This window comes from Pelodiscus sinensis, chromosome 16, assembly GCF_049634645.1.
Source record: "Pelodiscus sinensis isolate JC-2024 chromosome 16, ASM4963464v1, whole genome shotgun sequence".
Lineage (NCBI taxonomy): Eukaryota > Metazoa > Chordata > Testudines > Trionychidae > Pelodiscus > Pelodiscus sinensis.
In genome coordinates, this window is record NC_134726.1 from 30121893 (window position 1) to 30149690 (window position 27798).

General features: G+C 42.2%; 1 protein-coding gene across 13 annotated transcripts in view; it reads left to right on the forward strand.

The window, feature by feature from the left end:
• Window positions 1-27798, forward strand: part of SDK1 (sidekick cell adhesion molecule 1) — an 855588-nt gene that overhangs the window by 520343 nt on the left and 307447 nt on the right. The window contains exon 1 of one of the 13 annotated variants that reach the window (XM_075899636.1): window positions 14787-14848. The exons of 11 other annotated variants lie outside the window; for them this stretch is intronic. The gene's annotated coding sequence lies outside the window, so the exon portion shown is untranslated. Of the gene's footprint in view, window positions 1-14786; window positions 14849-18365; window positions 19094-27798 lie in introns of those variants that run through there. One more of the 13 variants, XM_075899635.1, reaches the window with a different exon arrangement.

Below are 27798 nucleotides of genomic sequence, written 5' to 3' on the forward strand. Positions count from 1 at the left end.
TGTAGACATAGCCTCAGTTAGCAGAATTTTATCCCAGATGTTACAAGTTACCCAGAGAATGTCATTTGCTGGAATGTCTTGTGATATTTTGGTGACATGTTCAAAAAGCAAACAAGGCACCAGGTACAAATGAAGTCATTCCACTTTATACCCAATATACAACATACACTGGCATTTTTTGTGGAAAGCCTCTAGCTTTCCCAGTCTGAGTTGCATAATGTCCATGTTTTACAACCACAAAGCAGTATGGAGAAGAAACAGCTGAAATAGATCCTGAACTTAGTTGTCATGCTGAGAATATATTAATTCCATGATTGTCATAAAAAACCAATGGCAGACACTGCAATGCCAATCCAGTGAAGAATCTCTGAGAGTTGGAGGAAACTGGCGAGTAAAGAACCCAAATAGCAAAAGCTGGAGACTGCTTCCACAGTTTTATTGTTCGAAGAGATTGGAGTTGGAGTGGGGGGATTTGGTATAGGATTTGAAGCTTTGTCTTCGACCACAAAACCTGTTGACCACAAAACCAGTTTACCCACTTCGGATATTGCCTTCTGATCTTTTGTATGAGTCTTTCTACTGATCCAACCTATTAGTGTTGTAAACCTCTAGGATGACTGATTTACATACTCTTACAATCTAATCTATCTATATTGGGAAATTCATCTATATACATTTGCTGAAAGACAATGGAAGGTGCCTGCACAATTTCAGATTTCATACAGTTCTAAGGTACACAACAGGAGCCACATTTGCCTGTGATGTCAGGGATTCTAGAAGCTCTAACCTTTTCAGTGAGACTTACTGAAAAAAGCATTAACTTAGAATTGCTATTTTAAGAAGAACTAATCACAATTATTTTTATATGGTAAGAGGATGCAGCAACTCTACATGATTTTGTAATAAAATAAGATTATATGCTATCAGTTCTAGGAGTTATAGTGTGAAACCATATAGATATCTTGCTCAGCCACTCAGTGATCTTCATGTCAAAATATAATCATCATTTAATTTCTTACAAATGAAAAGATGTAATTTAAAATGACATGTTCCAAGTACATAAGCAAGGCTCACATGTTCACTCATCCACAGTAAACAATTTTGGAGATATTTAACAGCAGATAAGTTGAGGTTTTCTTTTTTAACTACTCCTATATAAGAAAAGTTTGCTCTGTCTTCTAAGTGTCTCTTGTTTTATGCATATTTATTTCTTAGCAGAGTAGCTCAATACAATATTCAGTCACTGAAAAATTCTGCAGATGGTGTGTTTTTTATATATATATAATTCTATTAATGAAGATTATGACATAGCTGTGAAACTGTATATTTTAAAAATCTACAGCTTTCCTGTTGCCTTTTTGGCAAACAATCTGACAAAAATAAATTTGTGAAAGATGAGGGGTTGTTATTTTAATAAATGCTCATATTAACGTGTTTCTTTTTAATTTTTCATCAATATAAAACATGGAAAACAGAATAAGGCCACTTGCGGAGAGTATATTATTATTAACCATGTTTACTACTTAAAATAGTAGGCTGTGTCTACACTGGCATGAATTTCCGGAAATGCTTAAAATGGAATACTACTGCGTTTTCAGTTTTTCCGGAAAAGGAGCCCTTTTTCCGGAAAAGCGGCTGTGGCCAATGTAGGCGTGCTTTTCCGGAAAAGAGCCCCGATCGCCATTTTCGCTATCGGGGCTTTTTTCCGGAAAAGACTACTGGGCTATCTACACTGGCCCTTTTCCGGAACAGTGTTCCAGAATAAGGACTTATGCCCGAGCGGGAGCAGAATAGTTTTTCCGGAATAGCGGCTGATTATGTACAGTAGAGCATCGTTGCTTATCTGGAAATTCAAGGGCCAGTGTAGACAGCTCGCAGCTTATTCTGGAAAAGCGGCTGATTTTCCGGAATAAGTGGCCCAGTGTAGACACAGCCGTAGTGTTTAAAGGCTAACCAAGAGTGGGGCACCAGTGTGCTGGACACTGTTCAAGTATATGTACTCAACTCTAAGCTATATAGGCAATGACACACAGAAAGGCTGTATAAACATAGTAAGGTTGTAAATTCAAGCAATCAAAAAGTAGGAAATTCCAGATTCAAGGTTGCCCATGCAATCTTAATTCTGTAATTTTTGTGTACACATTATGATACCATCTGTAACATGATTACATCCTGTTTTTTCAGTTGGAGTTCTGCTTCATTCAGTGCACTGGATGGACAGTGCTTAATGAATTAGTGAGGATTCTACAATGAGTGTGGTTGTCTTTGGGAGTACTGAAGCTGAAAAGTGTTCAGTAAATGGGACTACTAAGAGAAAATGGATAGTCTTGTGGTTAATGCATCTGACTACAACCCAAGAGGCGAATCTTAGAAATGTAAGGATAGAAGGGACCCTGTGAGGTCATCTAGCCCAGCCCCCTGTACTGAGGCAGGACCAAGTATACTTGGACCATCCCTGACTAGTGTTCATCTAACCTATTCTTAAAACCTTTCCACAGCCTTCTTTGGTAACCTGTGGTAGTACTTAACTATCTTTAAAACTAGAAAGGTTTGTCAAATATGTAATCTAGATCTTTTTTGCTTTAGGTTAAGCTCTTTACTACTCCTACTTTCAGTGGACATGGAGAACAATTGATCACCATCCTAAGTCTAACAGCATTTAACATATTTGAAGACTTTTATCATGTCCCACCTAAGTCTCCTTTTCTCAAGACTAAACATGCCTGGATTTATAATCTTTCCTTCTAGGTTAAGTTTTCTAAACTTTTTATTTTTATATATATGTTTGCAGTTCTTTATTCAGTTTCTCCACATCTTTCTTAAGTATGACTCCCAGCCAATGTTGGCGACAGACATCACTGGGCAATGTGTGTGGGGGTTTGGCTCTGGGCCTCCTGAAGGGGTGGGGCCTCGAGTGGAAGTGGCATGTCTAGGGGCAGCTAGCCCACAGCGCCACCTGGAGCATGTCCCTCCCTCTTCTCCCCTAGGCCTCAGAGCAGTCTGAACAGCACCACATGGGTTTCTGGTGGTGATTTAAATGGCCTGGAGTGCCAGCTGCCACTGATGCTGTGGAAGCAGCAGGCCAGAGCCCTGGGCCCTTTAAAATTGTTGGGCCCCAGGGCAATTGCCTGTTTTCCCCAGCCTCCCCATCAACAGATCTGTTCCCGGACACTTAGTACCCACGGTGAGGCCCCACCAGCATAAGTAGACCATAACAATTACTTCTCATAACATTAACTTCTGTTAATATGCCCCAGAATTATGTTAGCCTTTTTTGCACCCGCATCACACTGTTGACTTGTGTTCAATCTATAGTCCTCTATAACCCATATCTCTTTATGCTGTACTACTACCTAGCCAGTTGTTTCCCATGTTGTAGTGTAAATTTGGGGGTTTTCCTTTCTATGAGAAGTACTTTGCATTTCTCTGAATTTTGTTTTTGTGAATTCAGACCAATTAAGGCTATTTTAATTCTAATCCTTTTTCGTAGAGCTCTTGCCACACCCACACCCTATCTTGGTGTCATCTGCAAATTTTATAATAAACTGCACTTCAATAACCAAGTTATTAATGAAAATATTTAATATTATTAGACCTATGACAGACCCTTGCAATTACCAATAGATATGTCCTCCGAGTTGGACAGCAAATTGTTGATAATTATTCTTTGAATATGGCCTTTCCATTTGTTATGGGCATATCTTATATTAAAATTTAATCTTGAACACATTTCCCTAGTTTTCTTATGAGAATATCATGGGGACTGTAGCAAACATTTCACTAAAATTAAGATGTCTACAGTTTTCCCCCATCCACTAGTCCAATAACTCGGGCAAAGAAGGGAAGTAGTTAGTTTGGCATACTTTGTTCTTGACAAATCCATGATGGCTATTACTTAACACCCTATTATCTTCTAGGTGTTTACAAATTGATTTTTAATAATACATTCCAGTATCTTTCCAGTTATTGAAGTTAGGCTTCCTAGTCTGTAACACTACATGTGCTCCTTGTTCTCCTTTTTAAAAGAAAGATATTATGTTTGTCCTTCTCCAGACACTCATCTTCCATGAGTTCTTGGAGCTAATCACGAATTGTTCCAAGATTGCTTCAGTTACTTCCTTGTATATCATCAGGCCCTGCCAACTTGAATTTTTATCTAAATAGTCTTTAACCTGTTCTTTCCCTATTTTGGCTTCTGTTCCTTCCCCTTTGTTTTTTATATTATTTGTGTTAAGTATTTGGTCATAATTAACCCTTTAGGGAAAACTGAAGCAAAATAGGCATTGAACACCCCGGCCTTCATGATGTCAGCCTATTTTTCCTTCCCAAGGAGTGGACATAAACTTTACTTCATGTTTCTCTTGCTCCTAACTTATTCAAAGAACCTCTTGTTAGTGCCTGTTATTGACCTTGCTAGAATGACATAACTCACTTCATCCTTTAGCCTTTTTGATTTTGTTCCTGTATGTGTTTGCCTTCAACAGCATGCATCCAGCCGCGCCTTCACCACTGTGTGGGTATTTCATGTATCCCTACGAGTGATAGTTTCATAGCAATTAAAGTAGGTAATTGGTAGTGAGTGATTAAAATTGCAGATGGTCTTTTCAAGGAATATTAAATCAAGCTTTAACAGTTAGGGTCTGTGAAACTGAGAAGAGATTTGAAGATGGTTGCAAAAAAATGGAATAGTCACATTCACAATTTATCTGGCATGAACTTGTCATCACAAAACACTGGGAAGCCTGGCAAACTGCAACAAGTTAAATCACTCAAGGCTAGGATATTTTACATGTAACAAATCTAGTTATATACTTCGATATTTATCAGCCATGTTCATCATTGTTAAGACTGAGCATCTACAGATCTGAATAGTTCTATGCACACCTATGATACTATACAATTAATAACAATCTTGGCCCTCTCCTCCCTTGTTATTCCAGTCTGTAAGTGATCATGACAAATGCTCACTTTCATATCGTCTCTGCTTCTGGAGCACAGGCAAGAATTATTACAGAGTAGATTTTAAATTTAATATGGTGAGCCTTGTGTCACAATAAGAAAAGAATAGTGGGGGCACTGTATTTTAGATAGGCATGCACAACCTTTTTAAAAAAAATTTAAGATTGGAAATTTAGAAGAACTTTGATCGAAAGAAGTGACAGCTTGAAAAGAAATTAATTCCAACATACTGTGTCCTGCACAGTTATATATAAGCTACAATGAGAGTCTGCAAAAGAGGGTTCATGTTATGTTTAATATAATAGCTTAGAAAGATAAAGCCTCATGGTTTCTTTGTTGTGAATGTCATGACTATCAATCAGGTTTTGATTGATGTCTGTTTTCAGACAAAAAGATTTTGCATGGTTGCATATACTGCAGCCGTGTATTATTAGAGTATTGATCTCCTCTTCATACTGACCTATCTAATCTGCAGTTGAACTGTAAAATAGCATAGGTTTTATTGTACAGAGATTCCATGTAAGTGTATTGTGTGTTTATCATTTATTGCCTTTTGTGTGCCTGGAAGCAATTTGTTTGTTTAAAAAAAAATACTTAAAATATTCAAGAGAATTCTTCTCCTTATCCACATTTTATTCCACATTTTGCAAGTCCATTGTTGTGTTAAAAATCTGAAATGTGTTGCTTCATCAACCAAAATGAATATGCATTCATTTATGGCAATTTCCCTGGTAAATTTGATCCACAATTCAGTTTTTCCACTTGAGTAATATTTATTTCTAGTCATAATGCTTATAGCTTTGCACTTGCATTTGCCCTGACAAACTGAAGTATTTGTACTATGCCAGTATTTAAAAAGCTTAAAAACCAAATATTCAGTATAAGTCCAGTGCTAGTGAATATAACAGGCAATGTTTTCAAATAATGGACTGTTTAAACAGATGATCACCACTTGTCAGCCGATGGTCAGGGCAGTGTGTATGTGCTATACACCCGAGACTTTACCTGCTGAGACCAGGGTCCCTTGCAGCAGGCAACCTGGAGGAGGCTGACGGGTGCCCAATAAGTGTACAGGGAGAGCTTATAACACCTTAGATTTCAGCTGCTAGAATGCGTAATTCCTTCGCAGCGGGCAGCCTTGGGGAAAGACTGAAAGATGCCCCAGTGGATTCTGCCACCTGGGTGTGACACAAATCCAAACGCCCAAGCTCTTCCTATACTGTGTGTGTTCTATACACCCGAGACTTTAACTGCTGAGACCGGGGTCCCTTGCAGCAGGCAACCTGGAGGAGGTTGACGGGTGCCCAATAAGTGTGCAGGGAGAGCTTATTACACTTCAGATTTTAGCTGCTAGAATCTGTGATTCCTTCACAGCAGGCAGCCTGGGGGAGGTTGAGAAGTGCCCCAACGGATCTGCCACCTGGGAGTGACACAAATCCAAATGCCCAAGCTCTCCCTATATCTGTCCCTTAAGACCGGCTGACATTCTTTTAAATTGTGCTTGGTTCTGTTACAGCAACTGAAGGAGTCAGGTTAAAACTTAAACAGTTACAAGTTTATTAAAGAAGCTTATAAATCATATGGTTACAATGGCTATTGCTCTATTTCTTAACTACTAGCAAAATATAGATCTTAAAAATGGTTACAAAGAAGATAAAGATAGAAAAATAGAAATAATGGTACCAAATAACAGCTTACTCTTTCTATGTGTACACTTAAGACAGAGGACCACATCCAGGTACAATTTTTACCCCCTTCTGTACCTTTCGACTCCAGCATGTCAGGCCAGGGCCGGTCCCTCAATTCCTAGGAAATACGAAAATACGAGGTGGGCGTCCCCATAGAACCTCGGGAGGTCAAACACCTAACCCGACCAGCAGGTAGAGGGTAGAATGACACTCAAAAGAGAGTGTGCTGCTGTACCACCTTTATACCCATGGGGTCACGTATTTCTCTTTCTTGTCTGTCATGCCAAATGGTGCTGGTCTGTCTTTTGTGAGACCAGTTCTTACAAGGGAGTTGTGAACTTAATTTACACTTGTAAGAGAGATAACTAAATTGGAAGTACTGGGCATTCTTTTCTCAGTGGGAAATTCCTCTCCTAGGGACTGTGTGTGTTCGAATCAACATGGGTGCCAGCCTGGGCAATTCTTGCAGCCTCGAGGCCAGCCTATTGCCTTAATCGCTCTCTCTCTCCTCATATCTATGTTTTCAGCTTCTCAGGATCAGATGAGCCAGCATAGACTATGCTGATTTTATTGCTCCTTCTCTGTCCTGTATGCTTCAAGAACCTCAGAGAGGCAAATAAGATCGACGAGATGGGGGCAGGCTGTCTGGCTACACCACTCCAATTTAGCTGGGAAAAGGCAAATTTCACTTTTCAATGCAAATGGAAAACAACCATGAAAAAACAGATTTTAAAAGAGAAAGCAGCAAGATTTTTTTCTCATGATAAAAAAATCTTTATTCATAAAAACATGCAAAAGCAATATGTTGATCTTTGGCAATATTATGTTCCTTTGCTCTGATGACATCTGGTAAATTTCCAGCTATAAAAATAATTTGAGTAGGTTTTGGAAACTATCCAAACAGTTGGTGCCACTCTGAGGATTTAAGAGTCTACTTCTTATGCCCTTCTTAAAATGAATGAGCACCATATACCATAATATATTTAGAAATTGATGTGTATAAATATATCCCAGAGCTATTTCAAAATAATGTACTGTCCCTTATATTAGAATAGAAAGAAATTTTGGTACATCTTTTAATCTCCTTAATTGTTTGAATCAATTTTAATAAAATTTAGCCCTTCCTAAATATATAAATATTTTTCAGTGCATTCCAATTTTTGGAAATGATTTCTGTAAGAAGGTTAGTGACTTACTTAGCAAATTAATATGCTATTGGTGATTGCTATGACTCAACTATATTAATGTTTTTTTAAGGTGGGAGCATAATTCCTATACTTTACACAACTTTGTAGATCAGGTTTAGTTTTGCAAAATGCAATTAACCGTGAGTAACAGATAAACACAATTTTGTTTTCAGTTTTGTTGCACCAGTATAGCCTAATCAATTCAGTGGAGTGGCAGTATTTGTAACTGAGGCCAACATTTAACAGTGACTTTTGTGGGCTTGATTACAGGTCTCATGTTTTAGGACCTAATAATAGTAATGACTTAATTCTCCTTTAAAAATACATTGAAATTTTGACATGGGGCTCTTGAACAGATAATAAAAATAATTATCACCCAAAACAAAGTGATGGAATAACTATGCCTCATCAATTTGAAAGAGTATGAATTCAGTATATGGGCTTAGGAAAGTATCTCCATTTATAAAATCTATATTTGAATGGAGCATTTGTCTTTTGATCAATTTGGTGGCAAATATAATTTGAAATGTTTACATTCTAGATATTGAGGAACTGATTCTGTACATATTTCTATTAATAGTTCTTTCTTAGGTTATTGGTTGCTTTCACTTTGACAATACTCCTTGGTAAGGACTACTCATATGAGCATTTGCAGGTCTCCTAGCATGTAGTCTGACGGAATACCAATTTTCCTGATGTATCTCAAGTCAGACAAAAAGAGGTCTGTTATCATTCAGAAACAAAAGTATAACTCAGATTCATGCTAAATGAAAGTGCACATACTGAGGTCAGAGTACATCACAGAAAATGTATTAATTGAAAGTTTGGGCTGCAGGAAGGATATCTTCTATTCATAAATGTATTGTTAAAAGCACCCAGTATGAGGGGCCAATCACAGCAATGCAATATGAAAGTTCAATGGACTATCTCTGGGTGCATGTGGCATTGTCTTAAATGTATGTGAGAAATCCCAATAAAGGTATGTTCAAAATTGGTACGTTACAGATTAAAGTTTGTGCATAAAACCCATCATTCATTATATTACTTCTAAACACTGAAGGATGCTGCGAGAACTTTAGATTATCTACTTGTTATGTTGGGGCTGTGAAGGGCTTGGATACTTTAGATCAGTGGTTTCAAAACTTTTCGGAATCACGTCCCCTTTTTGATTTTTGAGAAACCCTCACGCCCCCCCCCCAAAAAGCAGCAAAACTTGAGCTCCCCCCCCCCCCCAAAAAAAGGAACTGACCAAGGCCGAAAAACAAAATAAGCAGCAAAACTAAAAGCAGAGTAGTTACTGCCCTTTTAAGGCAGCCATTTTGAAGTTTCCCCCAGACAGACCAGGCTCTTTCTTGGAGGGGAGGGGGGAGTCTGGGTCACCTCGCACCACCCCCCTGAAATTTCTTCACGCCCCCAGTTTGGGAACCCATGCTTTAGAGAATCTAAAATAATGTTATTCTGTTGCCAACAAAACAAGCAGTTTCATTAGACAAAATGAAAGAAGGTGAGAAACATCACCTTAGATTAAACTGTTAGTGAGAAATCAGATACTATGTTCATTGATGGAGAAGGCAATTTGCACTTCACAGGCTAATGCAGAGAAAAATTATGGAATTTGGCAGATCTCTTTGGACTTCATAGTGTCTGCTGAATTCCTATCTCAAGTATAATGCTGAATCTATTTTGATAAATTACTCTCAAACTATTATATATTTTGGTTATGGATTGGAATGTCACTGGTATCTTGCCATTGCCTGTGTTGCACTTATGGTTAATAAAGTAGCTGGCTATTTATTTCTTCTCATTCTTTCGTTCCATCAGTGTAAATTCATAAATCTTTTCTAAAAGTCCATTACAAACATCTCGAAGGAAGTATGATGGGGTGGGCATACCCACACTAGACAAGACAGAGTTAACCCCACATTATGAACAGTGGAAATCTCACCTCCTAGGCTGGACTGGGCATGCTCCAGATGTTATAGCGGTATAAAGGGAGGAAGCCCAGAGCATTCTGGGCTGGATGCCAGAGGGGAAGGACCTAGGTTGGAGGCTCCCTGTGAGGACAGCCCCTTTCTGCAGAGGCCCAAGGTCTCAAGGGCTGGCTTGGATCCCTGCAACTGACCGAGTTCCAGGAAGCAACCAGTGCTGATGGAGCTGGGGTGGATCTGATTTCCTCCCCCACCCTGCCACCAGCCGGCCCCTCTTACTGGCAGTTGCTTCATACTGGCTGTTAGGCCAGGCTGCCTTGCACAAAAGGGCCACTCTGTTTACTCTGGTTGCAAGCCAAGCTGAGCTGCTGTAGGAGGCTGCTCTGTGGATTCTAGCTACAACGCCATGCTACTCTATACTAAAGGACTTCATTATTGACTCTGACTGTTAGGCCTCATTACCCAAGGCATCAGGGTTATTGGCTTACACTTAGATCCTGGTGTAGCAGAGTTTGAGGTGGACAAGCAGACTTAATGGTGGTGTCCATGCATCCACTAACTTCCCCTTTTGGGTGGGGATGGGCTAACACCACCACACAGAGTTTATAATGGAAAAAGTGACACATGCTTAATTATGGTGGCAATAAAAGGCAGATGTGTGCAGAGAAAGGTGGGAAAGGAAATGGAATGACAGTTTTCACAAGTCTAGAATGACTATATAACTTCCAAGTGGAGGAGTGACCAGAAACCAAAAGTGAATTGTGTTAGATCATCTCTAGGAAAGTGTAGGTAGATTATATATTCTTTCACCTTTCTATTTTATACATGCCTGCTAAGAGAAGGTGCTTTTAATTTTGTCAAAATATTTTTAAAACTGGTGGTGGTCAGTGAAACTTAAAATACACAGACTATGAACATGATGATATTACATCTAATAACTCGGACAATTCTTAAGGCCATGTCTACACTACAGATTCAGAAGCAGCTGCAGTCAATTTTCTGGGGTTCAAATTAGCAGGTCTAGAGAAGACATGCTAATTTGAACTGAGATGGCACTCCTATTGATGCTAGCAGTCCTGATTCTATGAAGAGTAAGGGAAGTTGAAGGGAGAGTTTGCTCCCTTTGACTTCCCACAGTATGGACAGTCCCAAAATTCGTGTTAATATACTTCAACGTAAGCTATGCAATTAATGTAGCTAAAGTTATGAGTCTTAATTCAAACTTATCCCGTAGTGTAGACCAGGGGTGAATGAGCCTTTACATGTACAATTTCTTTAGGGGGAGCATAATAATTTCTCTACACATTTCAGTACTTTATATTCAGTAAAATGCCACCTGGAAAGGAGAATTGTGCCTTTAAAACAGAGTGGTTTATAAAGTCAACTGACAAATCTTTTTATTGAATTTTTTAAAAGATAAGATTTTAATTAGGTAGTCATCCTGTGTTAGAGTTTCATATGGGACTGATAATTCGTTTCAGTGTATTATTAATGATAATGATGTTGTAAGAAATCTTGGTGATTTTCAGTCTCTGACTGCAGCATTTACACTAGTTTCATGATCTATCAGTAGGACTGCAAGTTCAAAACTAATCTCTGTATTACAGTTATAGATATTAGATTTGTCACAAATGGTTATCTTTAATGGGACAATATTCTGAAAATACGCAGTGCAAGCAAGCTATCATTTAGATCAGTAATATATGTGATGTGAACACTTCCCAAGCATATTTTAATAAGAGCATTCTAAATGAAGTAGGATTAACTTGCATGAATTATGTGATTTATAGGAAGGTTTGTAAATGATGACTCTGCATAATACCACTAGTAAAACCTTCTGCATAGACAGCCCTTGTGACTCTAGGAGAAGTAGTTTTGATTTTGATTAAACACTGGACTGTAGTCAATCACTTCTACAATTTTGCTCCATTTAGCACCATAGAATGGTTTCAAAAACTACTGCAGAAGGAAGAAAACTAGTATATACCACTAAGAATAGTGTATGCTGTGAAATCTGTTAGTTTTTGAAAAATCAGATGGGAGATAGAGATGTATTTTATTAGAAGAACAGTACAGCAATATGTATTACATGGTGTCAACACACAGAAATGGATGCTGAGATACTAGTTTTAGAGTGGAAGTAGCATTGAACTGAATTGAATGATCAGTGCAGAAAGAAGGGAGGCATGCATTACAGTAGTTGTGTACTAACTCTAACTTCTGCAAAGTAAAAACCTAGTGCTTTTGTTTAGTTCCATAGGTATTCACTTTGAGAAGTTTTTAAGAATAACACTGTAAGTTAGGATAAACTTAAAAAAACAATGGTCTGGTAGCCCTTTATAGACTAACAAAACATGTAGATGATATCATGAGCTTGCATGGGCACAGCCCACTTCTTCAGATGATGAGTGTGTAGAGTTTTTCTCCTTTTTATCTTTCACCACCTTAGCATCAATGTAATCTGTATTTTAAAAAGGAATACAGATGCCCCCTGGGTTGCGAACGGTCGAGTTACGACCGTTTGCACTTACGACCAAAGTTCCCATGGAGCGGTCGTAAAGGCGGTCTCCGAGTTACGAACACGACCCGTGCTCTACAAACAGCGCGGTCGCAGGTATCTCAACAGGGTCCGAGTTACGAATGGATCGAGTTACGGCCAAGTGTTTGGTCCGTAACTCGTTCGTAACTCAGAGAGAGGCTGTACTGGCTAACAGCCAATGCAGATTTGTGAAGCTGATGAACACTGCATGATAGATAGTAGCGACTGCTGGGAAGGGACACCAGGAGGGTCACCAGCCACATGACTCCTCCCCCCCCCCCACGACTCTTCCCTGCTGCTCCTCTGGCCCAGGGCCCATACGCTTTCCCTGTCCTATTACCTAGCAGGGGAGAGGAGCTCTGTCTCCATCAGCATCTCCTCTTCCATTCAGGCAGCGTGGTTGGAGGCCACCTGGCAGAGAGCAACAGCCAGGCAGAGTGGCCAGAAGAGCAGAGGCTCTGGCCCTGCTGGCTTTTGTTCCTCCCTCCCCTCTCACTTTGAAGGCACGTGTCCCTTTGTCTCCCCACCCTGCATATTGCCCCTGAAGTTAAATGGCGTCTGCAGGCGAGGGGGTGGAAATGTGCTGCATCTGAGACACACAATTCTGAGTGCATTACTAGTCTTGGGCACAGCAGTTGTAAATGTACGAGCCTTATGAGCCTTGCAAAACATGGAGAGCAGTAACATTTGGTTAAAGAATGCATCGTATGCAGTCTAGTAAGAAGCTGTCAGTCATTTTAGGAAAGGATGAGAATCCTTTATAAGGCTGCTGACTTTTAAAGAGGTTATTTAGGTCTCCACCTAAATCAATCTGCTCTCATGAAGAGAGAGGGTCATTTGTAGTATTTTACTCTGGTCTGATTGTAGTAATTGACTATTGCAAGGTGTTTTCTGTTTCTTGCATGGTCCTCAGTTTATCTGCTATGGTTTCAGGAAATGACAAGTGAACAGGAAATGTGAAAATAACCTTTAAAGGAAGCTAGAGTTATTTCAGTGCTTTTCGGGAGAGAAATTGGTTATTTATATAGGAATGGACTTATGCTAACTTGGTGTTCATTCAAAATGAGATGATGATGATCATGATTATTATTATTATTATTTTATTATATTTTTGTGAATGCTTCTTTACAAGATGCCATCATGATCCTGAAGTAATTCACAGAGATTGATTTGTAAAACGTTCTGAATCAATTAAAGCTCTAATCAGTAAGCAGCAAACTTCAGATGGCTTGTGGACTAATTTTACCATCTCCCATAATCATGAACCTAAGCTGAGAAAAGAAAACAATTAAGAGGGATGTAATTATCTGTCCTGATTAGTGAATTAGAAGAGTTTGTGTTCATTCCATCCTTATGTAAAAGGGGAAATCTGCTTTCAAAAAAACAGTTCAAGATAACTGCGGAAATGTTAAGGTTTTCAACGTGGAGCTCAGATGTTTGAGAGAGCTTTCAATATGCAGTCAATGACTGTAACGCAAAATGAACAATAATGCACCTTCTTACCAAGCTTGGGATAGTCTGGCCTCGTAGCCGGTGCTCTTCATGATGCTATGCCAGCCTTGGGTTTGAGACTGTCTTTGGTGCTTCTGTTGGGCAGGATAATTAGTGTTAGAATACATTGGTCTTTTGAAGCAGGATGTCTCAATTACTTTTCCAAGCTCTCCTCAGATTGGTCACTTCAAATGACCAAACCATGATAGTCTCACAGAGGCCAATGCACTTATATTTAAACTTCTGCATAGCACTTCTGGGCAAGAAGTGGAGGGACAAAACGCATTTTCCAGTGATTGGGTTGGCAACCTACTCTGATGTACCCACATATGATCTACGCTAGTGAGTACCTGTGTCACTTCTGCCCTGTTACCTTTATGCTCTTTGCCACTTCAGCCTCCAATTTCGAACTGCTCACCGCTTGATCTGTGTGTGAGCTGCAGCATAACACACTAGGATCTTACCAGCTTGGTTATATGCAGGGTGACCCAACACACCCTTAGTCCTAGATTTTCCCCCAAAAATGTGTGTCTTGGACATTACGTGCTTATTCAAAGTCCATCATTTTTAATAGAAAAGATAGCCACGTGTCCTGGTATCCTAAATGGATATTTCAATTCAGACACATTGGATTACATAAAACAGTAAAATAAGTTTATTAACCACAAAGAGAGAGATGTTAAGTGAATGCAGCTAATGAGGCATACACATCAGAAATGGTTATGAGAAGAATAAAGATAAAAAGCAACTAATACTTAATTTAAGAAAGTAGGTTAAACTCTAACAAAAACATTTTTCTCGCCACATTCTATCAGCAGCCTTATTGGCCAGACTTCTTCTACCAGAGCCCCTTTTCCCCATTGAATAGCTGCCCCTTTATTCCTTTGGTCCAGTGAATCCATGAATAGAGATTGAGAAGGTGGTGGTGTCTGATTCCTTTTTTTTTTTTTTTTTTTTAAATACTGTCCTGTCTTCCCTTTGAGAAGCATTTCCATCTGGGAGCATGGCAAAAGGCAAATTGTGGCCAAGAACTCCATGCTGTTTCTTTGCTGAGAGGTAGGTTGTTTTTTTCTTCTGCCCCATTTTCTGTCAAAGAATAGCCACTTAGCAGGTAAGGAGGACCCATTGAGCTGGCTGACAGGTTAGCTTGCCCTGAAGAACTAGTTTGGCTGCTCCCCATGTTTGGAACATGTTTAAATAACACCATACATTGGAATCTTATAACTTTCACACAATATTGCCACACATCTTTTATCAAAACAATAATGACCAACAAACTATGAGGTTTGAAATGATCTCTCAAAAGGCCTACTTTGTACAAAAATTGTTATGGGGTTCATGTTCATTCTGTCTCACCTGCCCAACTAGGGATTTCAGGATTCTCCTGCCACCAAAATTAAATGATTTTTAAACAAAAATTTGGTAGTTTGATTTTGACAAGGACTTGGAAAATTATTTAGATAATTTGTTTCTTGAACGAAAAGTCCATGTTTCAAGGTAATAACCAATATGAGGATGTAGATAGAATGCCAACTACATCACGGCATTCTGTTAAGCAAATGTGAAGGGTCCCATTTGAGATATGTAGTTAATATCTCGGTTCTTCTATGCTTGCTTTTTTCATGTTATCTCAGTTCCTGACAAATTAAATTTCAACTGCCCTCATATTGACTGGGTATGCGTTACCTCAGGATGGGATGCAGAGATAAAATTTCTTGATATCTTAAATGACTGCTTCTTGGAGCAGGTGGTTCTGGAACCCATAAGGGGAGAGGCTATTCTTGATTTAGTGCTAAGTGGATCATAGGATCTGGTTCAAGAGGTAAATATAACTGGACCGTTTGGAAATAGTGACCATAATGTAATAAAATTTAATATTCCAGTGTTGGGAAAAATAAATCAGCAGCCCAACACTATAGCATTTACTTTTGGAAAGGGGAACTACACAAAAATGAGGAAGATAGTTAAACATAAATTAAAAGGTACAGTGACAAAAGTAAAATCTCTGCAGGCTACATAGAAACTTTTCAAAGACACCATAATAGAGGCCTAATTTAATTGTATACCCCCAAATTAAAAAACACAGAGAACCAAAAGAGTGCCACCGGGTGTCTTTAAAATAAAGTAAAAGAAGCAGTGACCAATAAAAAGACATCTTTTAAAAAGTAGAAGTCAAATCCTAGTGAAGAAAATAGAAAGGAGCATAAACTTTGTCAAATTAAGTGTAAAAATATAATAAGAAAAGCCAAAAAGGAGTTTGAAGAGCAGCTAGCCAAAAACTCAAAAAGTAATAGCAAAATGTTTTTTAAGAATGTCAGAAGCATGACTAAACCTCCAGTGGGTCCCTTGGACGGTCAAGATGCTAAAGGAGCACTCAACGATGATAAAGTAATTGCGAAGACGCTAAATGACTTCTTTTCTTCGGTCTTCACGGCTAAGGATATTGGGGACATTCCCAAACCTGAGCCATTCTTTTTAGGTGACAAATCTGAGGAATTTTCCCAAATTGAGGTGTCATTAGAGGAGGTTGTGGAACAAATTGATAAACTTCTGAATTTAAATAATGGGATCATAGTGGATCGGGAAAGCTGCTGCCAGTGAAAGATATATTTGTAGTCCCTCAGTACAGGAGACATCGAATTCATAAGATAGTCATACCCGTGTAAAGTGGAAAACTGAAAATATTGAGATTTCCTTCATATTGAGATTGAGATTTCCTCTCCCGTCTCATGTCCCACATCTGTGACTTTTGTCTCTAAGATTCTGGAAAATTGAACTCTATCTTTCTTTCTTTCTTTCTTTCTTTCTTTCTTTCTTTCTTTCTTTCTTTCTTTCTTTCTTTCTTTCTTTCTTTCTCACTCTCTCTAAAAATCAGAAAAATATCCCCAACTTCAAGTGAATCCAGACTGTGAAAATAAAAAATTATTTATACTGTGTGACCTGCCTAGACAGAACCCATCTCTGCGTTCCTTTTCAGTTCTCTTTCATTTAAAAGACTGAGAATCTTTGGCCTTTACATTCCCATCTCTGACACTACCAAAAAGCCTGAGATTTTTTTAAGGTAGTCCTGAGGGAACAAGAAGTTCTTAAAAGCCTTGAGATTAATGAGGCTTTGGCACACGTGGAGCAGCTTGCCAGGTTAGGGCCTTAATATATGTAGCCTGATTCTTCCATGCATCTGCCACAAACTGCTGTGCCAGGCAGCTGCAAAGTATCTAAGTTCAGAAGAGGGAGCAAATACTGAGTCTAGAACTGGTATGTGTACTCACGGAAGGAGTTAGGGTATGTCTACACAGCAAAGTTATTTCGAAATAACAGCCCTTATTTTGAAATAACTTCCCTAGAGTCTACACAGCCAAACCGCTATTTCGAAATAAATTCAAAATAGCGGAGCGCTTATTTCAAATTTGGTAAACCTTATTCTATGAGGAATAACGCCAAATTCGAAATAGCTATTTCGAAATAAGTGCTGTGTAGACACTTATTTCGAAATTGGGGGCCTCCAGCCTTCCTAAGGTGCCCTGGTGGCCACTCCAGCCTCAACTAAGAATGCTCCTCTCCCTCCTCCCCCTCCCCGGAGCCCTTAAAGGTGTTGACTTTGGCCACAGTGCCTGTGCCAGCTCCAATCCTGCCAGCCCAGCGCCAGCGGTCACTGCCCCTGACCCAGTGGCCCCAAAACATGAGCCAGCAAGCCAGTGCCAGCCAGCTCTCCACCTCTCCCGAGGAGCAATCTGCCAGCTCCCAGGAGCCTGCCAGGGCCCAGAGAAGGCGGGTGCCTGCCTGGTCCAGGATGGAGATTATGGACTTTAGTCAGGTTTGGGGGGATGCCCCCAATGTCCAAGATCTCTGCACTAGACAGGGGAAAGTGGCTGTCTATGGCAGGATAGCTGCCAGCCTGGCCACCAAAAGCTACCTGCGAACCCAGGAGACCCCCAACCTTGAGCTTCCCCTCCCCCTTCTTCTCCTTGCTTTCCCCTTCCAGCTCCCTCCTCCCATGTTTCCCCCTCCCCTCTCCTACCCTCTCTTCTCCCCTTTCCCACCTCCTTTCCCCAGTCTCACCAAAGTTTCATTCTCCCTCCCCCCCCCCCCCAGTTTTGTTAAATAAAGAGAGTTTGTGTTCATGAAAATATGTGTATTTTATTTGACATCAGGAAGGGGGGCTAGGGAAGGGTAATTGGAAAGACGTGAGGGATGAATGAAGCACAAGCCCCCAGTGGGGCAGACCGGGGAGTTTCTTAGTGCTCCTTAGGGTGGAAGCTCTCCCGCAGGGCCTCCTGGATACTGACAGCCCCCTGATGGACCTCCCAGATGGCACCCTGCAGAAAGTGCAGCCAAGCTCGCAGCAACGCATCCAAGATAAGCATCAGAGTGGCCAGGGTCAGCTCTGGCTCTATGTTGCAGAGTGGTGTGGTGTCCCGAGTGAGGGCAACCAAAGCACGCAGAGACAAAATGTTTTGCTGTCCCTCATCGAGGTAGACAAGCAAGCAGGGAAACCTGAGAACTCGCTGTCCGGGGGGGTCACTTTAAGCACAGACCTCAGATAGCCTCAGGCAGCAGCCCCACACAGTAAGTCCTGACCTGGTGCCCTGCTGAACTGGTTCCAGCCAGACTTAAATACGATTCAGAGTCCACTCAGTGTGGACACGCTATTTTGAAATAGCATTTTGTAATTTCAAAATAGCGCGTCCGCACTGAGTGAAATGCATTTTGTGTGTAGATGAGTTATTTCGAAATAACACTGTAGCGTAGACATACCCTTAGGGAAACAGTGTTGGGGATTTCCTTTAAAATAGAAGAAACATCTGTGATTCCCTAAGACTCAAATTATCACTCCAGAGCTCCTTGTTAATGTGCTACAGCTGATACATAAAATCACATGGCACTGGAGCATGAGCAGTAAACATCACACACATTATCCCTTGTGAAGTAGCAACATTGTCTAAACTAGCCTCATGCCAGAGGTATAGATAAGTTGGTGTGTGGTGGTGTAGAAGTTATTCAAAGGTTATTGATCCAGTGACCTACTGCCTGAGTCAGTGGGTAATCAGGTTGTAGGTATGGTGGGAGAAAGCTTAGTAACATATCAGAGCAAATGCATAGTTTGTAGCCACCACCAGCAAAAGTTCTATGAGTTAATGATTAAGGGAGGCAGAAAAAATGGGAAGAGAGGTATAAAGGGCATTATGTTATTTCTGAAAGAAGTGTGCAACTAACAGGATTAATAAAGACTTAAACATGGAAGAAGACATGGAGTCCAGGAACTGGCAATACTGGAATTCATAGATGAAAATTCAAGAAAAAGTATGTTAGCTATGTGTGAAATGAACTGATAAAACTAAGGGAAAGGATTTCAATTGTGTGCCACTTCTATTTTGCCCTTTGTGGAATTTTACTAACAATTTCAGCTGAAATGAGGATAAAATAGAGGAAGATTTCAATTTACTGTTAAATTTTCTCTTGTACTCTGGCTTTTCTTTTTATTAAAAGACTTGTACTTCTCTTACTGCTTTTCCATTGCATTAGTGGGGTTTTTGCTTAACTGAGAGATAAATATCATCTCTTAGCTGACCATTACTTATCCTTTATATCTTCCCAGAGCCGATCAGAATCCACAGATAGCATAAAACTGCTCATAAAACCCTTTTTACAACTCTAATGTAATTTCTATTTGAATGTTTAGCAGAATGTTAATCCTGACATATTTAGCTGCCACAATGAAGGATTGCCGCTGCATTCTGTGCAAAGTTCAGAATAAATGCCCAGAGCTCTGGTGAGTTATAGGTCATTTACAGTAATTGGAAATAAATGTAATCAAGTAACCTCAGTATTATGCAGCAGGAATGATAACCTTTATTGTTTATTAATGAGCAGTAAACAAACCTGTCACCGATCACTGAGTCTGAAAAAATTGTCATATAATTTATTCCAATAAATGGTATCTCTGCAGAAAGGATGAGTCTCTTGATAGCACTGGGGTTATTAAATACTGTTGAGCAAAATCTTCAGTGTAATGAGATTAAAACTGTCTACATAAGGAAACTAAATTTTATTAAAGAAGAAAGAAAGAAAAAGGACTGCATTATCAATGTTGACTTTATAGTGTTGGCGACACCCAATTAATGGCTTTCTCTTTTTTAAGCCTTAATTTCCATTATTATTAAATGAATTAGAAACTCAATGCATGTACAAATAATATCCCTTCTGCCTGCTAGGACACAGCTAGTACAAAGACCCAACAAGGCTCTCATTTATGCTGAATAACACACATTAAATTTTAATCATATTGTAATTTATTCTGCTTTAATGAATATATTTGGCTTTCAGTACAACAAAACTGTTTATCACATTATTGTAAAGGTAATGATCAATGCTGTTGTCTGCTGTATTTCACTTTTCAATGAGGAGGCTCCATAATGATACATATATTTGAGAGAAGTGTATACAGGTTCCCTAAACGCCTTCAGTTTTTGTTATTCATCTAATTCATTACTGTTTATTATATGTAGCTAATAGGTTATGCTTCTGGTGGCATCTGGAGCCCTCTTTGAATACCACCTTCCCCTCTAAGAGCACGAAACAATTGTTGCTAGTTTATTTGCCTCTGTTACCTAGTTCAGCAAGATGACTAAGTGCAGTTTGTAGTGAAATTCATCTGCAACTGAAAAATAAATTATGATCAAGTGAATGAGAATAGCTGGAAGAAAGGGAAATCTGAAGTCTGTTGACTTTTGTCATTTGTGAATTGTATCAAGGCGATTGTGACTTGTTCTGTTTCTGGAATTCATGCTGTCGGACAGTGGTTCTCAAATGAAATTGCTGAGGTCTTGGTGGGAATCAATAATCTTTCCAGGGGTACGTCTAGACTACAGGCTTTTGTCAACAGAAGTTTTGTCGATAGATACTGTCGACAAAACTTCTGTCAACAAAGAGCATCTACACTACATTCAGTTCTGTCGACAAAGCAAGCTGCTTTGTCGACATGGTAGTGTAGACGCAAAGGACAGTTTACATGCAATAACACCTTCTGTCGACAAAAACTCTGTCGACAGAAGGCATTATGCCTCGTAGAATGAGGTTTACCAGCGTCGACAAAACTGCTGAGTTCTGTCGACGTTATGTCGACAGAACTCAGCGGTAGTGTAGACGCAGGTATAGTTTTGTCGACAAAAGTCCACTTTTGTCGACAAAACTCTGTAGTCTAGACACACCCCAAATGTTGTTTGTACCATTAGCTATTTTAAAGTAATTTGGATAAAAGTGCTAGGTAAACAAACCTTAGTAATAATTAACATTTTTAATTCTGTAAATAAAAGCACTCAACTCATACTTGAATAGCAGTAGGGGTCTCTCCCCCACCACAGGAAGCACAGAGCTGAGGCTGGGAAGGAGGGCCATCTTTCACCAGCAGCCACCTCCCTGGAGCTGGGAAAAGTCTTGTCTTTCTCTGGCCACTGCAGCCCTGCACATCCCAAACTCCCCTCACCTCCTCTTCTCACCTCCCTCCCTCCTTACCTATCTCCTATTCCTTCCACCTTAGTTCCCTTCATCCTCCCACCTATCCCATACTACCCCCAAAGCCACCACCTCACATTACATATGAGGATCTAGGGTCCAGCGCCTAATTAGTGGGGCCATCCCTGCAAGCCACTTGTTAAGTGGGCAGCCATTCATTCTCTTGTGTGCCGCTGCACGGGTGCGCACGTTGGAGTTCACTATCCATGGGCCATCTCAATGGAGTTTGCAGGCCACTGGTGGTTTGCAGACCACAGTTTGAAAACTTCTGCTCTTCTCCCTTTTTTAAACAAAGGAAATAGAAATCTATGTGAAGCATTTGTGAACAAAAATTTTCCCTGCTTTTTGTCACTGAAAAGCACAAACGTGCAAGGGCATATTGAAAAGTCGGCCGAACTGTCTCTCAAAGATAAAGATGGTAGTTGAAGTAAGTTTTAAAATATTATTCAAATTAAAAGTTATCATAGCACAATGCCTGCTGCATATTTTTTTAGTTCCTTTTATTCCTTGTGATAAGGAAAGTAAAATGCTATAAACTGATATTAAAAATGCAAGACAGGGTTCATTATTCCCATGACAGTACATTTAAAAAATGTATCTTTTGGATACATGGATTTAGTTTAGACCATTTGGCATTTGGGCTGTCATCCTATGATGAATGTGATTTTGGATTGTGGACAGTCCTTTCCTCGTATTCTTGTCACTCGCTTTTTCCAACCAGGCGTAGCTTGTAAAGCTGTGCACTTGTTCATTAATTCTTTCAGTTGAGATTTCTGATTGGTGAGTCTTTTGCAGAGATTGGGAAAAAGTCATGCTTTACTTTAGAATATTGTCTGTTACTCTTAATGCAAGCATGTTTAGCGTTTGCTGCATGGGCGATGCGTGACCCCATGGCTTTAGGGAAACTAGCCAGCCCCCATCTCCACTCTTTTGGCACACACAAGAGCCCAACCGCTCTCCCAGTGTGGCTGATGGCCCTTGCCTACTGCCTCAAGGTTGCAGCCCCAGCCTGCCCCACCCCTGGAGCTCCAGAGAGCCGGTGGCAGTGTAGTTCCAGCCGGCCCTGGAGAGCCAGCAGGTGGCATGGCTGGGGCCTTCCCTTGCTGTGCCTGCTGACCAGACCTCTGACCAGTAGCCCCTCAAGCCACCAGCTCTCAGCAGCAGGAGGACTGGCAGCACAGCACCCAGCCTGTCCTCCTAGTGGAGTGAGCCTTGGAGGACTCTGCTGGAGCATAGACAGAACCAGGTGAGGCAGTTTGGGAAAGCCTGTGATAGCCCCTGCCCGTGGTCTGTTATATGGAGAATATTTATTGCATCCTAGAGAGCTAGAGATCAGATTTCTGAAAAATACCTGGAAATGCTGGTATAAAACCAGGGCCAGGCAGAGGACGGCATCTCTCCCAATATTTATAGTGGCTAAAACAGGACACAGGTATGGCCTGTCTGCCCCTCTGTAGATGGACACAAAGAGGCAGACAGGAAAATTTTATTGACACTGCGACTTAAACTTTCAGTGCTGCTCAAATTTGGCCTACCCCACCTCTTCTTACATAGAGATGGAGAGGTGGCTCCATCTAGTGCAGTGATCACCAACCAGTAGATCGGGATCTACTGGGATATTGTGGAGCCTTTGACAGGTGACCCTGACAGGTTTGGCTGGGAGGCTATCAAGTGCTGGCTCTTCAGCTACCCCTCTCAGCACTGCCGTGCTGCTCCTGCCCTCTGACTTGGAGCTGCCCCCCAGCCTCAGGAGCTTCTTGCTTGCTGTGCAGGGAACAGGAAGAAGAGGAGAGGGTGCTGATGTCAGGTTGTTCCTCCCTCCCCATCTGTACAGAGCAGAGGGAGGCAGAGATGGAGTGTTTGCTGGCTGCTTTTGGGAGTGGTGCAGAACCAGGGGAAGAGTGAGTCTGCGTTAGCGCCCCACACCACCACCACCCAGCAGCCACCTGTGGTAAGTGGTGCCCAGCTGGAGCCTGCATTCCAAACCCCGGTCCCAGTCCTGAACCCCTCCTGTACTCCAAACCCCCGCCCTAGCCCTGAGTTCCCCTGCACCCAGACGCCCTCCCAGAGCCTGCATCCATTCTGCACCTCAACTCCCTGATCCAGGCTCAGCTCAGAACCCCTGCCACACTCCAAATCCTTTAACCCAAGATCTGAGACCGCATTCCCCTTCCTCACACCCCAGCCCTCACCTCCAGCCTGATCAAAGTGAATGGGGTGGTGGAGGGAGGGAAGGAGGATGGAGTGAGCAGAGGCAGGGCCTTGGAGAAGGGGCGGGAAGGAAGCGGGGTAAGAATGTTTGGGTTTGAGGTAGATCCTGGATTGCACTTAAATTCAAAGAGTGGTATTGTGCTTAAAGAGGCTGGAGAATACAGTACTGTCCTGTGAAATTTGGGGACTGTTGAGAGGGCTAGGAAGAGTTAACTTTTTTTGTGAGACATTTTACCAGATGGTTTTAACTTTCTTGTAGGCTTCTAAGATTATGGATGTTTCTCAGATTGGCTTTTGAAATACCCTTCTCACTTGAGAGTTCCAACTTCTGAATTGTTGCGCATGGGAAATCTTTCGCAGAAGTAGCATTGCCATCATCTTTAGCGACTTTGGTTGGTGGAGAGAAAACATGGAACGGATAAAGCAACACTTCATACATTTATACACATCTATTTTATACTGTACCCAGATACACATACCAGGAATGAATCGCTTCTGCCATGTGCACACTGATTTGTCGTCTACAAGTAGAACTATTTAACGGTACTCCAATCCATAGTCCCAGCACAGAGGCCTAAACTGATGTGTCAACATTAGGGATGTAAGGGTATGTCTACACTACCCTCCTAGTTCGAACTAGGGTGGTAATGTAGGCAACCAGAGTTGCAAATGAAGCCCGGGATTTGAATTTCCCGGGTTTCATTTGCATAAAGCCGGGCGCCGCCATTTTTAAATGTCCGCTAGCGTGGACTCCGTGCCGCGCGGCTACACGCGGCACGGACTAGGTAGTTCGGACTAGGCTTCCTAGTCCGAACTACCGTTACTCCTCGTGCTTGGAGTCCGCACTAGCGGACATTTAAAAATGGCGGTGCCCGGCTTTATGCAAATGAAGCCCGGGAAATTCAAATCCCGGGCTTCATTTGCAACTTCGGTTGCCTACATTACCACTCTAGTTCGAACTAGGGTGGTAGTGTAGACATACCCTTAGCTACTAGTCAACTATCCAAGAAGAATAAGCTTACCAGATAGTCAAATAGTTACTCGACTAGTCGCTTTCCCTCACCTTGCTGCCTCTATGGGGGTGGAGGGTGCAGGAGCTGGTGCTGAAGGAGCCGGCTTAAAAGCTGCTTCTCCCCAGCACCGTCTCCACAGAGTGCAGGAGAGGAAGAGGCATAGTAGGGGGACTGGGCAAGAGCTGGGAATCAGCTGATTCTCAGCTCGCACCCAGTCCCAGGTGCTACTACACTTCTGTTTTTTAAATGTATTAAGAGCCTGCCAGGTCTTAGTACATTTAAAAAGTTGAAGCATGGGGGCGGAGGGGCGGAGACCAGGCATGTGCTGGGAATCAGCTGTCCCAGCTTGACCCTGATCCACTCCACTGCACTTCAGCCTTTTGAATGTATTAAGAGCCTGCCAGCTCTTAATACATTTAAAAGGCTGACCTGCAGCGGAGTTAGCTCCTGGGACCACAGGCTCCACAGTTTCCCCTGCTTATTGACTCATCAGTTAACCAATAGAAATTCCCTCAACTAGTTGATTAGTTGATTAAATGCAATTTAACGTCCCTAGTCACTAGTCTCGAGAAAGGAAGCAGTTGTTGGGAGCAGTCGATATAAGAGTAGGTTAGTGAAAACACATAAATGCAGCCACTCCATTTAAAGAAGTGGGACAAAATCAGGGCTGGCTCTAGGCACCAGCAAATCAAGCATGTGCTTGGGGTGGGACATTTCCAGGGGTGGCATTTCCATGTAAGCAGCTGCCCCTGGCAATGCCCTGCCCCGCCCCGCCTCGCCACTGCCCCGCCCCGCAGCACTGATTTTAAAGGTTCACAGGAGCTCAGCTCTGGCTGTGTCCCCCCGGGAGCTGGCTGCAGAGCGCGGCGCGGCAAGGCTCTGCCCTGCCACACCAGCTCCAGTCCTGCCACAGCCCCAGCCCCCTTCGCTGGCGAGAAACTGCTCCCTGCCAGCCACCCGGCTTGCTGCGCCCACCCCAACCCTTGCCCCTCACCTCTACCTCCACGTCACCTGTTCCCCGCGCCACCCCTGACCCCGCACCCTGCTCCCCTGCACCCCAGGCCCCCTGCTTTCTCTGTTCCCTGCGACTCTCTGGCTCTGCACCGCCCTTGCACACCGCACTCTGCTCCCCCTGATCCCTGTGTCCCTCTGGCTCTGTGCCCCCTCTGCACCCTGCAGTCCCTTTTCCCTGCGCCCCTCTAGGTGTGTGCCCCCCATTCCCTGCACTGCCCCTGGACCCCGATCCCTCTCTCCCTCCTGTTCCCTGCATCTCATACCCCGTGCCTCCCCTGCTCCCTCGAATCCCTGTGTCCCTCTGGCTATGCGACTCCTATTTCCCACCTCACCCCTGTACCCTCCACACTATTCCCCACACCCCTCTGGCTCTGCGCACCCTGGCACCCCAGTCCCCCTGCTTCCCCCGGTCTGCATGCCCCTCTGGCTCTGTGCCTCCCATTCCCCACGGTGAACCCTGCTCCCTCTGTTCCCCATTGCCCTCTGGATCTGTGCTGTCCCTGCACCCTGCTTTCCCTGTGGGTTGGGAGTGAGGGATGCTTGTCCATAGGGAGGGGCTGGACAGGGCAGAGAAAAGACTGTTGTGATCCAGCAGCTAATGAAAGGGGAGGGGGAGTTTGCCTTTATGGAAAAAAAGAATTAAAATTATATTTGCTATTTATAGGGCTAAAATCCCAGGACAAAAATGAAAACGAGAAAAAAATTGCGAAGTGCAAACGTGTAAAAGCCAACAAAAAAGGGGGAGGGAGGGTTTTCTTGGAGTGGCAAAAAACCTAGAACCAGTCCTGGTCAAAATAGCTTTTATTTCTCAAAAGACAAGGTGTAGGCTCAGCCATTCAGGGTTAACAGACATAATCAATGTTCCCTCTAATTTTTCCCATTCTTGTGCAGAATAAATTTTGTTATGTACACCAAGGCACATGTGAATGTGCACCACTAATAGAAACACATGCTGCCAGCTGGTGCCAGCTATGGGCACCCTGCTAATCAGCTGGGTGGCATTTCAGTCTCTCCAGAGCAGCTGCCCAAACGCTCAGCTTAGAGCAGGCATGTCCAAAGACCGGCCCGCGGGCCAATTGCGGCCCGTGTTCCGGTTTAATACGGCCCCCGCTTCCTCCTCCTCTCCTGGCTCCCCAGCGCTCTTTTGAACTGGCGCGCCCAGTGTGCTGCTTCCAGCCATGCCGCCGCTGCGGCCCATGGCCTCCGCGGTCCTAGAGCCTGCCCTGTAGGGCACGTCCGCAGCCCCGCTCCCCCGCTCGGCTGCGGATTCGCCCTGCCCCCGGGCCGCCGTGAGGCCGGCGTGCCCTGCGCTCTCTGCCCGCCTCCGACCCTGCGGGCCCTCCGCCTTGGGGCTGAGAGTGCGGGGACGGCCCTCACGCATTTCACTTCTTCAAATCTGGCCCTCTTTGAAAAAAGTTTGGACACCCCTGGCTTAGAGGGAACACTGGACTTATGAAACAACTTCAATCAATCAGTCCAGTTTATATTAAAAAGTAATATGAAAATTTGCTATAAAATTTTCAGTCATCCTAATAAAATATGAGTATGTGTATGCATGAAATTTACTCATATATTTTTAACATTTAAAAAAATTACTCTAATTGTGTGGACATTTTGCAAACTTGGAAGCTGGTAAATTAGGATGCAAAACATTGCTACAACTATTTCTCCGCTTTGAGATTGAGCTGATTCTGTTTTAAGAGTGTTTTCAATCAGCCTATGCAGAGCAATGCAGAGGTGCTTTAAAAATCAAGGTTCCCTTATATAATTATTTTCTGTCTTTAGGTTTATCTCACTGATAATTACCATCCAGAGCTCAGAGCTTTTACAGCAGTTAAAACTCAAATGTTAAAGTAATCATTCCATATTATAAAATAATATCAGGCCCATATCATTCTAACACGTCAATCAATAATGAACTTTAGGTTTCCTGTTACATTGTTTCTCCCCAAATGCTTGGTTGGAAAGTCACCCTTTGAAGTGTGCCCAAAAGGTTAATGGAGTAATGTTCTGATGGGGTAGGTATGGACTTGAACCATTGCATGAGTACCAGAAGTATAGGTGTTCCCAAAGAACTCCTGGCCTTGCAGTCCTTAGCAGTTATGGATGGCAAGGTATGGAGGGAAATTTAACAGGAATTCTGTTTCCTCTTTTTCTATGGTGATTGTGCAGTGGGGAGGGCGGGATGTACTTTTCCTGCTTTATGACCTATAGTTTAATGAGCTATATGATATACCTGACATGTTTTATAGTAGA